This window comes from Ornithorhynchus anatinus, chromosome 18, assembly GCF_004115215.2.
Source record: "Ornithorhynchus anatinus isolate Pmale09 chromosome 18, mOrnAna1.pri.v4, whole genome shotgun sequence".
Classification (NCBI taxonomy): Eukaryota; Metazoa; Chordata; class Mammalia; order Monotremata; family Ornithorhynchidae; genus Ornithorhynchus; species Ornithorhynchus anatinus.
The window spans coordinates 4403182-4415764 of NC_041745.1; positions in this window are offsets into that span (position 1 = coordinate 4403182).

Consider the following 12583-nt stretch of genomic DNA (forward strand, 5'->3'; position numbering starts at 1 on the left):
TAATTAAGCACTGTGTCAATGGAACTTTTCAAGTTACAGCACTACCCAAATCACTAAATATAGAAGAAATTAATTATATAGTGAGTTATGTAAAAGTTATTTTCCAGTCCCCTGTATCATGCGCTCCCGGAAAAACACAATTTCTAACAAAATCCACAATGGGATAAGTGGTTTAACTTTTAGCCCCAGATTGTCAAATAGCACTCTTTAAAGACACAATAAGATCAGAAAGAAAACAAGTGCTCTGCCTAATAGACCGAAACCAGATAAATTTAGTGGAATTTTGCTGAACTATGAATTCTTGATGCCTTTATAATTTTAAAAGACCCTAAATTTTAATTCATCACAATCAACCACAATGTGTCGTTCCATATTTGATAAGCTTGTTAATCACACTTTTGCTAACTAATCTTCATCCTATTAATCTCCAGAGCATGGCATAGAATTCCTACTGCTACAACCTCTCAATCCATTAAATCAAAGAACTCCTTGTTTTTCCAGTGGAACCTGAGCAAGCAAAAATGTGATTTCAACTAAATCAGAAGTCTGATAAAGACTCAAAGTTGGAGCAGACAAACGGGCTTCAGAAGCCACCGTAAATAACAGGTTCTAAAAACATTTTACTGGTAAAAATGCCTAAATTGGGATCTATAGCGGAATGTCTTCACAGAGGTTGTACTTACTCTGCAGCCTGCTATTAGCCAACTCCATTATTGCTATTTGCAGGTTTAAAATGCAGAGATTCAGATGTAACTGTACAAAGCCTCCATTACAAGTGGATTTATAGAAAGCCACAGACAGAGCCATAATCATCCTCATTAAGGATCCCTTCCCACAGCCTGCATTATGTGGACACAAAGGGAAAAATATTTCTTCTTCTTACCCACAAGCTTAGATCTTTTCCCTAGTTCTCTTCACGTGTTTGTTACGATTGCAAGTTCAGGCAACTCTCCCTGGCAAGAGCACAAGAAGTTGGTCAAACACCCTCAAAATCAGTGGCCTCAATAAAGGAAGGAATTAAAAATACCAGAACCCTTTTCAATAAATCAGGCCACCACGCTATAAAAATGCCAATGTCGGACTGCCTCTAATTCACTTTTCCGGCAGCTGACGTCTTCGGGAACGGCATACGTAAGGAAAGCATGTGTTATCGCCTTTTGTCTGTTTTTCTACACCTGAGCATGGAGCATCCATCTGCGATGCATCTCCTTGCAGAAACAGAGGGAGAGGCAGGTGGTAATGTTTGTAAATACGCCAAAATACAAGCGAAATCCTTAGAGTTGGAGTGATGCTTTTAGCCATAGGATGCTTCAACTCCTTGGGACAAGGGGTCAATGCTCATCCTATCACTGCCTGGCAATGGGAAGCCCACCAAGAACAAATCTGGCCACCAAACAAAGAGCTGAGAAGACCTCAATATAGGAAGTAACTGGGAACTGTAATCTGGCCACAGGTTCGGATCACAAGGTCTGGCTCTAGGGGCATGCGATTTTTACTCCTTGTTTACCAAGTTCAGTTTGCTCAGCCCACATTTACACACATGGCTGTAACATACCAGTTTCTGCAGGCCCATGGCTAATCAACACAGCAGAGTCGTAAAATCAGCATCAAGAACATAAAACTGTTCTTGAAAGGGAAGTGTTCCCTACAATACATTGGAATAGAGCTGCACACTTCCTTTAAACAGTGGGTTTTGAAACCAAGTTGGCAGCAGATTTGGAATAATCGCCCCAGTAACCAGTCTCATGGAGGATTGGTTTACACTCCATGATTTGAAATCTGGAATTAAATTTGTCATCTTTTTCTCCCTAACATTTACTCTAAAAAATGAATAAAGGTGGTTATACAAGCAGCAGACAAAGATGATGTTTGCTCAAGTTCCCAGCTCAAGTTAACTTGTCTTTAGAGATTTTCAAAACAGCAAATATTCGGCAGAACTTACACTTGAAGTTCCGATTATCCAATTATCTCCAGGATAAATCACTCTTTACAGCTCAATTCTACACTCTGACAAAAGAATGACTTGATGTTGCCAATACAACTTAATTTCGCTACATACAGAATAGCTGAAATAAATATGGACTTCCAAGAGGCACTGAAACCATTATGAGAGTCAATTTTCAAGAAATGGGACCACTTCTCTCTAGATGATTTATGAAAATTAATATCGCTTTGTTTAATAGGATGGAAATATTTAAGTTCACATTTATGCTAAACATTTATTCACGGGCAACGGGATCGAGTTGGACTTGGCACTCCCACTTGAACTTAAGGAAAAAAAATCTCAAAAAGTTAACCAAAGTTTTGACTCTTCCTGGAAACATGTCTCTTTCAGTTACACATTTGTTCATCAAAACTGAACGGTGACTGGACACCTTACACTACCGTAGCATGCACACAGCATGATTTTTTAAGACAAGCAGAACATGACAATTGTGCAAAAGTTTCAAGACTTCAGACCTCCTGCCAATCAGATTATGCTAAAAAAGAAACACACACAGGTTGAGTGGAAAACTTGCTGCTCACAAAGTGCATACACCATTTGCATTTTTTAAGTTTTTCTTCTAAGGAGCTCCTCAGTGGTCCAACAGGGGGGGCAAATGTTTAAATCCTGCACATGAGTATTCAGAGCTCTGGAAGAATAAAGGGTTAAGGGATGGGAGGAAATGATAAAACAAAATCTTTTCCCAGCTTTAAATTTTTGTAACTACAGCACTCACCCTCCATCTCACATCTGGCTCAAGAGGGGAGAGTTCTACTATTTGGGTTTTCAATCCGTAATAAAGCCCATAAGGAATCACTCTCCAAATTAAGTCACCGAACTCAATAAAATGATCACACCCAGAGAAGCAACACTTATTGACATTAGAGGAGTTCCCTCTGCCCTACTTTATTGTGGAAAAGAATTATCTACACCAGAAACCAAATGATGTGGCATCAAAAAGGACCACCAATCATTCTGAGGCATTTTTCTCGGAAGGAAAAGCTTGAACGCTCCTAACCAGCAATGGGTAAAATTTAATCCAGGTAGTTTTCTAATTACCCTTTATTCATTCAATCCGATTTATTGAGCGCTTACTGTGTGCAGACTGTATTTAGTCTAAAGAACGAAGTACGGGGTATGCACTTCAGAGCAAGAAAGCACCTTTTCATTCAACCCGTGGAAGCGCAGGGTACCATACGGACACTGAACAACCAGATCAAATAAAATCGTGTTCTCCCTCATTCCATTCGGACTAGGAGGAAAAAAAGCTTGGGTACTTTCCCGGGCATTTGAAAGGTCCTCTGCAAAGCCTGCTATGCCTCTACAACTCTGCCTGCCTCAACCCAGACAGGCTGAGCAGAGATGATCAGGCCGAAAGTTAAAGATAGTATTTTTTTTTTCCTGTTCCCTTCTCTGCAGGAGGGGCAGCATTCCTAGAAAATATCTCCTCCCGGTGAGCGCCTGAGCAAGGGGAAATGGAGAGAAAAGAAAGCGGGGCGGAGGGAGGGAGACAGACACACACACATACACAGAGGCAGATTGTGCTTGTCCTTTTCCTTCTAAAGAAAAGCACACATGAAACCTTGAAAGGATGAACTTTTCAAAGCCGTGACACCTTGGATAAATCCTTCCCAGGAAAGGTCGCTCTAGAGCCATTTTCATTAATTCTGAGAACTTATCACAGGGATTCTCCTCCCTAAAACTACAAAATCACCTTCTTGCTTCGCTCAGAAAGGTGCTGCTTTCGTCTACATTCACGCCCAATATTGGGGACATGGTCTTTTGATGTTTTGTGTTTGGGTGGGGTTTTTTTTTAATTAATACTAAGGACAAATTAAAAAGTCGGACATTCAAAGGCTATAAAAAAGGATCAACAGCCAGCTAATTGTGTTTGCTAAAGTGACTGCTCTTTCTACAACAAATTAAACCAACGCCACCAATTGATAGGAGAGTGCTTTGTTTTGCCGAAAAAATACACTGAGTTAAGAACACAGAGGTTACAAAATCACACATGCAACAGTTCCGTACAGGTGAGGATAAATCCAAGAGGAAGACATTTTTATTGCAACTAGCCCCCCAATAATGCAGACACAATAACCTTTACAGGCAGGCTCTGATTTGCTGAAGGGCATCTATGAATTAAGAGTCTACTCGGTGCAAAGACCATTTAAGATTAAAAAAAAGGGGGCTGTATGCAAAACCAACCAAGGGCAAAAAAACCCAACAAACCCCTCAATGTCTTCCTTTTAAACTTTACCCTTCATGGAAGCTTAGACGTCAGAATGGAGTGACGGCTTTTATGCTCTCAAGAGTTTGCTCTATTGTTGTTGGGGATGGGTTTTTTTTTAAACTGACTGCGTTGGAGACAAAATAAGGTGCTTTTCCAACCCCGCTCCTCCAAAGGGGGACTGCAACAGGAATGACTGGCTCGAGGGCCGGCAGGGTGTGCAACCTCGTACCTGGGAGTCAAATTGCACGGCCCGGCTGGAGGAAAGCAAAATCGGATCGTCTCCGAAATGGTCCCCGAAACGAAGGAGGGGTGGGAAAGAAATAAAAAATGAAATTAAAGAACCGCTCCCCGTTGCAGCGAGGTGGTGAGCCCCGGGGTTTGGGGAAGGGAGGTTTCCAAAGGGGCGGTGTGGCATGCTTAAGGAATTGCTTTGGGGAGAGGGAAGGGGAGGGAATCGGCGGTGCCCTCCGAGGCTCCTCGGTCCTGGTGCCCCGGACAAGGGCTCCCTGCTCCCGGGCAGGAGGTGGTGGGGCGGGGGTTGCCAGCTGGCAGGTTGTCCGTCCCCCCCGCACCCCTGCCCACCTCGCCCCTCCCGGGCGGGCCGTCCGGGGTGCCCAGGCCAAAGGAAAGTTTAAAGCGGGGTGGGGGGAGCTGCACCCCTTTCAACCGGCCCGCCCGGGCATGCCCGGCTCTGCGGCCCGGGGGGCTGCCAGGACCGGGAGGGGGGCGAGGCGGCCGGGGCTCCCCGACATCCAGCGCCCGGGAAATCTGCGGGGAGGAAAAAGGAGGGGGCGCCGTGGGGGAGCCCCCGGGGGTTGGGGGGAGGGCACCGGTGCCAAGGGGAGATGCTGCAAGCCGGGGGTCCCCCGGAGGAGAGAAGGTGGGGAGGCCTGGCGCTGCAGAGCAGGTCCTGGGGGGGGGCGGTGCCCGGCGGCCACCCCACACGGGCGCGGTGTCCCACCTGGGGGAGCCGTCCGGGCAGGGGGGGGGGTCGGAGGCTTTGCCGGGCTCCTGGGACGGAAAGGGGATGGGGGGTCCTTGGGAAGGTTGGGGGGGGTCTCTGGGAGCGGCGGGGAGGGGGTGCGGTCCAGGGAAATGGGGAGCCCCGGGTCCGCGGGGGGGGGGGGGGAGCGGGAGAGGCCGCCCGGGGCCCCTGGCCAGTGGAGCGGGCAAAGGGGGGGATACCTGTTGGGAGGGCGCGGGTCCGGGGGGCCCTGGCCTCGGACCCCGCTCAACAGGCGGCGGTGGCCGAGGAGGAGCGGGGCGGGGGGCGCCGGCGGCGGAGTTTGCCGCTCCGAGGCCGCCGGTCCCGAGGAGGGGAAGGGGAGGGAAAAAAGGGGGCACGGGGGGGGGGGGTCCGGGAGGCGGCACGGAGGGAGGGAAGGGGGGAGAGGGAAGGGAGGGAAAGGCGGTCCCGGCCGCCCAGGGCTCCCGCTCCCTCCCGCCCGCACTGACCGGCTGTCCGGGGGGCGGCCGCCCGCATGCTGCCCGTCCCCGCTGCCGCCGCGGCACTGATGGGCAGAGCCCGGCACGATCCGCTCCGCTCCGCTCCGGCTGCTGCTCCGCCTGCTCCTCCGCCTGCTCCTCCGCCCGCTCCTCCGTCCTGGCCGCTCCGCCCGCGCGAGCACGAGCCCACGAGCACGCGCCCGCGCCCCCGCGCGCGCCGCCGGGCCCTCGTGCCTCCGGGGGAGGGCACCGAGCCGCCCCGCCCCGCCCCTCCGCAGCCCCCACCCCCAAAATCGGCCCCCTCCCTCCCTGCTCTCCAGCCCTTCCCCCGGCGCAGAAAATGCCTGCCCTCCCCTCCCCTGCCAGCCGGGAGAGACCTGCCCCATCCTCCCCCCACCTGCACGGGACCCTTCCCCCACCCCCCTCTGCACGGGACCCCCCATCCCCCTTTGCACGAGACCCTCCCTCCCCCCACCCCCCTCTGCACGGGACCCCCCCATCCCCCTTTGCACGGGACCCTCCCCCACCCCGCCCCTGCACGGGACCCCCCCCACCCCCCTTTACACGGGACCCTCCCCCCATCCCCCTCTGCACGGGACCCTCCCCCCATCCCCCTCTGCACGGGAACCCCCCCCTTCACCGTGCCCCCTCCCTCCCCGAATGCCCATGCATTTCATTCATTCATTCAATAGTATTTAATAATAATAATGTCGGTATTTGTTAAGCGCTTACTATGTGCAGAGCATGTTTTAAGCGCTGGGGAAGATTCAGGGTCATCAGGTTGTCCCACGTGAGGCTCCCAGTCTTCATCCCCCTTTTACAGATGAGGGAACTGAGGCCCAGAGAAGTGAAGTGACTCGCCCTCAGTCATACAGCTGCCAAGGGGCAGAGGCGGGATTCGAACCCATGACCTCTGACTCCCAAGCCCGGGCTCTTTCCACTGAACCACGCTGCTTCCCTATTTATTGAGCGCTTACTGTGTGCAGAGCACTGTACTAAGCGCTTGGAATGGACAAATCGGTAACAGACAGAGACAGTCCCTGCCGTTTGACGGGCTTACAGTCTAATTGGGGGAGACTGACAGACAAGAACAATGGCAATAAATAGAATTTCCCTCTGCACCCACCCCCCCAGACACAGATTTGTACCCCCTGCCTCGCCCAGGCTTGGACCCACCTGCTTTAATCCCTAAAAGATCCTTCCAGAGCGACCCACACCCCCTTCTTATTCATCAACAGTATTTACTGAGCGCTTACTATGTGCAGAGCGTTGGACCAAGCGCTTGGAATGGACAGTTCGGCAACAGATAGAGACAAATCCCTGCCCAATGAAGGGCTCCTATATCTTTAAGCCTGTACTTTCCTATCTCATTCATTCATTAGTATTTATTGAGCGCTTACTATGTGCAGAGCACTGGACCAAGGGCTTGGAATGGACAATTCGGCAACAGATAGAGACCATCCCTGCCCAATGACGGGCTTACAGTCTAATCGGGGGAGACAGACGGAAAAAAACAAGACAACATAATCACGATAAATAGAATCAAGGGGATTTACACCTCATTAACAAAATAAATAGGGTAATAAAACTATATACAAATGAGCACAGTGCTGAGGGGAAGGGAGAGGAGCAGAGGGAAAGGGGGCTTAGCTGAGGGGAGGTGTAGAGGGGAAGGGGGAGGGAGCAGAGGGAAAAGGGGAAGCTCAGTCTGGGAAGGCCTCTTGGAGGAGGTGAGCTCTAGGTAAGGCTTTGAAGAGGGGAAGAGAGTTAGTTTGGCGGAGGTGAAGAGGGAGGGGATTCCAGGACAGTTCTCTACCCCCCGCCCCTCTCACTGCGGGTAGGTAAGGCATCTACCAATTCTATTGTATCATTCCCTCCCTATTGCTTGGCACAGCTCTCTGCACACAGTAAGCGCTCAGGAAATACCATTGTTCATTCAATAGTATTTATTGAGCGCTTACCATGTGCAGAGCACTGTTCTAAGCGCTTGGCATTGTTGCATTGATTTCCTCACTCCCCTTCTCCCCCTTGAGTTCCCTCTCCAGTCATTCTTCCTCCCACCGATACTACATCGTGTGGAAAGGGAATGTGGCACTTCTGTATGTCCCAAGCACTTAATACGGTTCAAAACACCGCATGGGTGCTCAATAAATGCTACCCCACTATTACTATCAATCAGTCATTTGTACTTATTGAGTCCTTACTGTTTGCAGTGCTCTGTATTAAGTGCTTGGGAGAGTATATCACAGAGCTGGTAGGTTCCCTGCCCACAACGAGCTTACAGTCCAGAGGGGGAGATGGCCATTAATATGAATACATAAATTACACATCTGTACATAAGTGCCGTGGGGCCGAGGGAGGGATAAATAAAGGGTGCAAATAGAACTGATACTTCGACGAGCCTTTTCTGCCAGTCCCCTAACCCCACCTTCCACCCTGCATGAAAACGCAAAGAATGCCACACCTGGGTCAACTCATGAGTCCATCCAGTGCGATGTCCTGTGGAATGCTCCAGAATCCTTGGAGGAACCGTTTCACTGACCTCTTGAAAACCTTAAAACCTCCAGCTCACCCTCAATGCCCCACCACTACCTCCTTCCACCTTTTGGAAGTTCATCCCTCCCCGGCTCTGTCCGTCATGTTCCACATCTGATGGGTTGATTGATCTGATTCTGAAGGAGGACTCAGAGTCCACTAGGCACTGTTCAGAACAATATAAAGATTTGATCTCTTCCCTTGGGGATCTGCATAAATAAAATTCTAGATGAGGTCACCACATTTGCCGACGAGCTCATCCTTTCACTGGCATTTGCCTGCTCTACACTCTCATATTTCCTCCTGCCTTCAGGATATCTCCATGTGAATGGCCTGCTGACATCTTAAACTTAATATATGTAAAACTAAAATACTCATCTTCCCTCCTAAATCCATTCTTCCAGACTTTCCCATCACTATCAACCACCCTGCCATCCTCCCTGTCCTACAAGCCACCTTGATGTCATTTTTGATTCCTCTCTCTCATTTACCCCCTACATTCAATCTGTCGCTAAGCTCTCCTGTTTTTTCCTCAATAATATTTCATGGGTGCATTCCTTTCTCTCCACCACCTACAACCACTACTCTGATACACGCTCTCATCTCCTCCCAGCCACATTACAAACCATCCATTTGAAATGGTGATTGGATCATACCTCTCCCCTCCCCCCTAAACCTCTAATGACTCCCAGTTGACTCTCGTATAAAGCATGAATGCCTATTACTTTCAACATTTTCCATAAACTGCTTCTTCTTACCTCATAACACTGTCCCTCAAAATTGATTCCTCCCTCTGACCAAATGCTGGTGACATCTCCCTGGCCTGGAACCCCTGATCACGTAGCCTAGCCAAACTGTGTCCTTCCCCTTCAAAGCCTCTCAAAGAAGGTTTCTCCTCATGATCCACTGATTAATCCCTCCACCATCTGGGGTCACACTATTATCAAAGCCATCTCCTAACTCATCAATCACCTTATGTACTTATTTATTATCCATTCGTACTTGTTATTTTACTTACGCCCACCTGTTCTTAACTATTGTATGTCCATCATCTTTTAGGCGCTTGCCTTCCCCATTAGATTTTAAGTTGCTTGAGGGCAGAGACCGCCTCTTATACTCAATTTCCCCAAACCATCTTCCAGAGATGCAAGGGTGTGCATGGGGGATTTGGTATCTGGCTAAGGAGAGTGGGGCTGGAATTAGACTACCTCTGCATTGAGGAAATGGGGGAGAGGATGACCGGGTTGGTTTGGAGGGAATACACCTTGGGATGCAGTGGTGGATTTATAAACATATGCCTAAATTAGACACCCATCTGCACTTTTCCCATGCATTCAACTTTATGGAATGGAAAGAAAGTCAGATGGGGATAGGCACAGAGAAAAAGTCTCTCTTCCTGATACTATAAAGAAAGAGAAACGTTTAATTCAGTCCTAAATATCTGGGAGTACCTAGAGAATACTAACTTTAAATAAAGACGCAAAATGATGGTACAGGGTTCCCAGAGGACAGCATTTCTATTTCCACCATGGTCCTGAAGGTGCCAATCTACCCCGAGGTCAAAAAGCAAAGGAAAAACTTGTTTCACTCATCCCCAGCCCTTACCTTCTGCCTCTGGTCTGTCAACTTCACCTAACCACTTCCTTTTTGGGAATCGGTTGTGGGCATCTGTGTTTCAGAGTAGGGAAGGGGTTCTAAACCCACTTTTGTATCTCCAGCGCTGAAAACCCCAAAGACCAGTGGGGAGAGCCGTGGAGAAAGGGGGGGACGAGAAGGTGGGAGCATGTGGAGTTGAAGGGGTGAAGACCTCCAAGGAGCACTAGGATTTGGGAATAGAAGTAGGAAAGATGTGTAGGCCGAGCCTGGCTAAGGCAGGGGATAGGGAGGCCTGGTGCGATGCTGCACAGAGCCCACAATGCACAGTTTTATAAAGCACCTCTCTGGCCTAGTCAATCAGTGATATTTAGTGAGCACTTACTGTGTGCAAAGCACTGAGCTAAATTCTTGGGAGAGTATACTCCAATAAAGTAGGTAGACAACTATCCTTGCCCATAAGGAACTTACAGACTAGAGGGACAGACAGTCATTAAAATAAAATACAGATGCCTGGGTACCCATGCTGTGGGAATGGGGTGAAAACAAAATGCTTAAGGGTTTCAGATGTATTGTGGGGTATTTAGGTGAAGCAAGAAGGAAGGGCAAATAGGGGAAGAGAGGATTTAATCAAGGGAGGCCTCTTGGAGGAGATGTTATTGAAATAGCACCTTCACAGGACTCCACAGCTACCCCATGAGGTGAATTACAGTGAAGAGTTGTTGATTAATGCAAAGACCAGAGAAGCTTCCTTCTTTCCTGGTTTGTATCTCCTTTAGGAGCAGCTATCCCGGTGTTACAGGATTAGATTAAAAAGTGGCTACTCTACTCTGGCCTGCTGGGGATGGGGTCTCATCTTTTCCCCACCCTCATCTCCTTCCCTTCGGCTTCTGGTGCTGAGCTTCTGGTGCTGACCTGCTCTGGAACCTCTGTCCTCCGGTTTTAGTGTTGATAACCTCAGACCGCAAAGAGTCTTGGAAAGAGCTTTTCAAAAAGTTGTGGAAAACAAGGAGTTTGCCAAAGGCCACCTGTTGCGGCAGCCTGATACAACTGTCTCCCAGTCCAGGCGAAAGGTGCTGCTGGGATGTGGGAAGTGGTGGATGTGGGGCAATAAATGGGAGAACTGCCCCGACCTCACTCTCTCGTGACCCTTGAACTCCCCATAAGGTTTACCCGGGGCCAGGGGGGCCAAGAGAGTCACCCCTAAGGCAGTATTTCCGTGTCAATCTCCTTTGTGAGGGATTTTATGTATCTATATGCTTTTCAACTGTTTTGTTATTATAAATATATTTGTGGTTTTTTTTCATTAGACTGCCAATTTCTTCAATCAATCAATCAATCATATTTGGGATGGAACTGTAAACTCATTGTGGGTGGAGAACACGCCTACCAACTCTACTGTATTCATTCAATTGTATTTATTAAGCGCTTACTTTGTACAGAGCACTGTATTAAGCGCTTAAGCTTGAGCTTTACACACAGTAAGCATTCAAGAAATACCATTGATTGATTCATTTTTTTTTGGCAATTTACAGAGTTCCTAGCACACCATGGGCTTTAGTTATCACCTCTCCATATTTTGACCAGAATCTCTCTAATAAGAATATTCTGGCTTCCCCCCTGACCATCAGTTAAATCTCCGGCCCTCAGTGCCCGCGCACAGGCAGCAGAAGGTCAGTACGTTTCAATAAATACAACTGAATGAAGTCCTAGCGTGTGGCCCCTCCATTCCATCCAGGGTTTCAAGTCAGAGAACTGACAGCCAGTCCCACTCACTCCCCAACCCTTCATTCCTTCCTCCTGTGAAATGACACCACTCATTCATTCAATCACATTTATTGAGCACTTACTATGTGCAGAGGACTGGACTCAGCCTTTGGACTGGACAATTCGGCCACAGATAGAGACCATCCCTGTTCAACAACGGACTGGCGGCCGTCGCCCGGCTTGCAGCCTGAAATAACTGGGCGCGGAGAAAGTGAGGAGATGGCCCAAAATAATTACTGCTGATAGACGGGGTGGTGGGGAGGGGGTGGAATGGTTTGGAGGGGTGGCCTAGGAGTGGGTCATCGGAATTTGCCTGGGTTTAGGGGAGGGAGGGGGCCGGCTGCCCTACCCGGGATTCCATTCCATGACATGAGAAGCAGCGTGGCTCAGTGGAAAGAGCCCGGGCTTGGGAGTCAGAGGTCATGGGTTCAAATCCCAGCTCTGCCATTTGTCAGCTGTGTGACTGTGGGCAAGTCACTTCACTTCTCTGTGCCTCAGTTACCTCATCTATCAAATGGGGATGAAGACTGTGAGCCTCACGTGGAACAACCTGATTCCCCTGTATCTACCCCAGCGCTTAGAACAGTGCTCTGCACATAGAAAGCACTTAACAAATACCAACATTATTATTGTTATTCCTTTCGCATGGGAACGTGCAAGGAGCCCGGCGATGCCCAAGGTTTCGCTTACCAGCCTTGGCCGGTCCCTTTCAGAGCCCTGTGCCCCTGCCCCCCTAAGCAGCGTGGCTCAGTGGAAAGAGCATGGGCTTTGGAGTCAGGGCTCATGAGTTCGCATCCCAGCTCTGCCACTTGTCGGCTGTGTGACTGTGGGCAAGTCACTTCACTTCTCTGTGCCTCAGTTCCCTCATCTGTCAAATGGGGATGAAGACGGTGAGCCCCACGTGGGACAACCTGATTCCCCTATGTCTACCCCAGCGCTTAGAACAGTGCTCGGCACATAGTAAGCGCTTAACAAATACCAACATTATTATTATTATTATCATTATTATTAAGCAGGGGGCTGCAAAC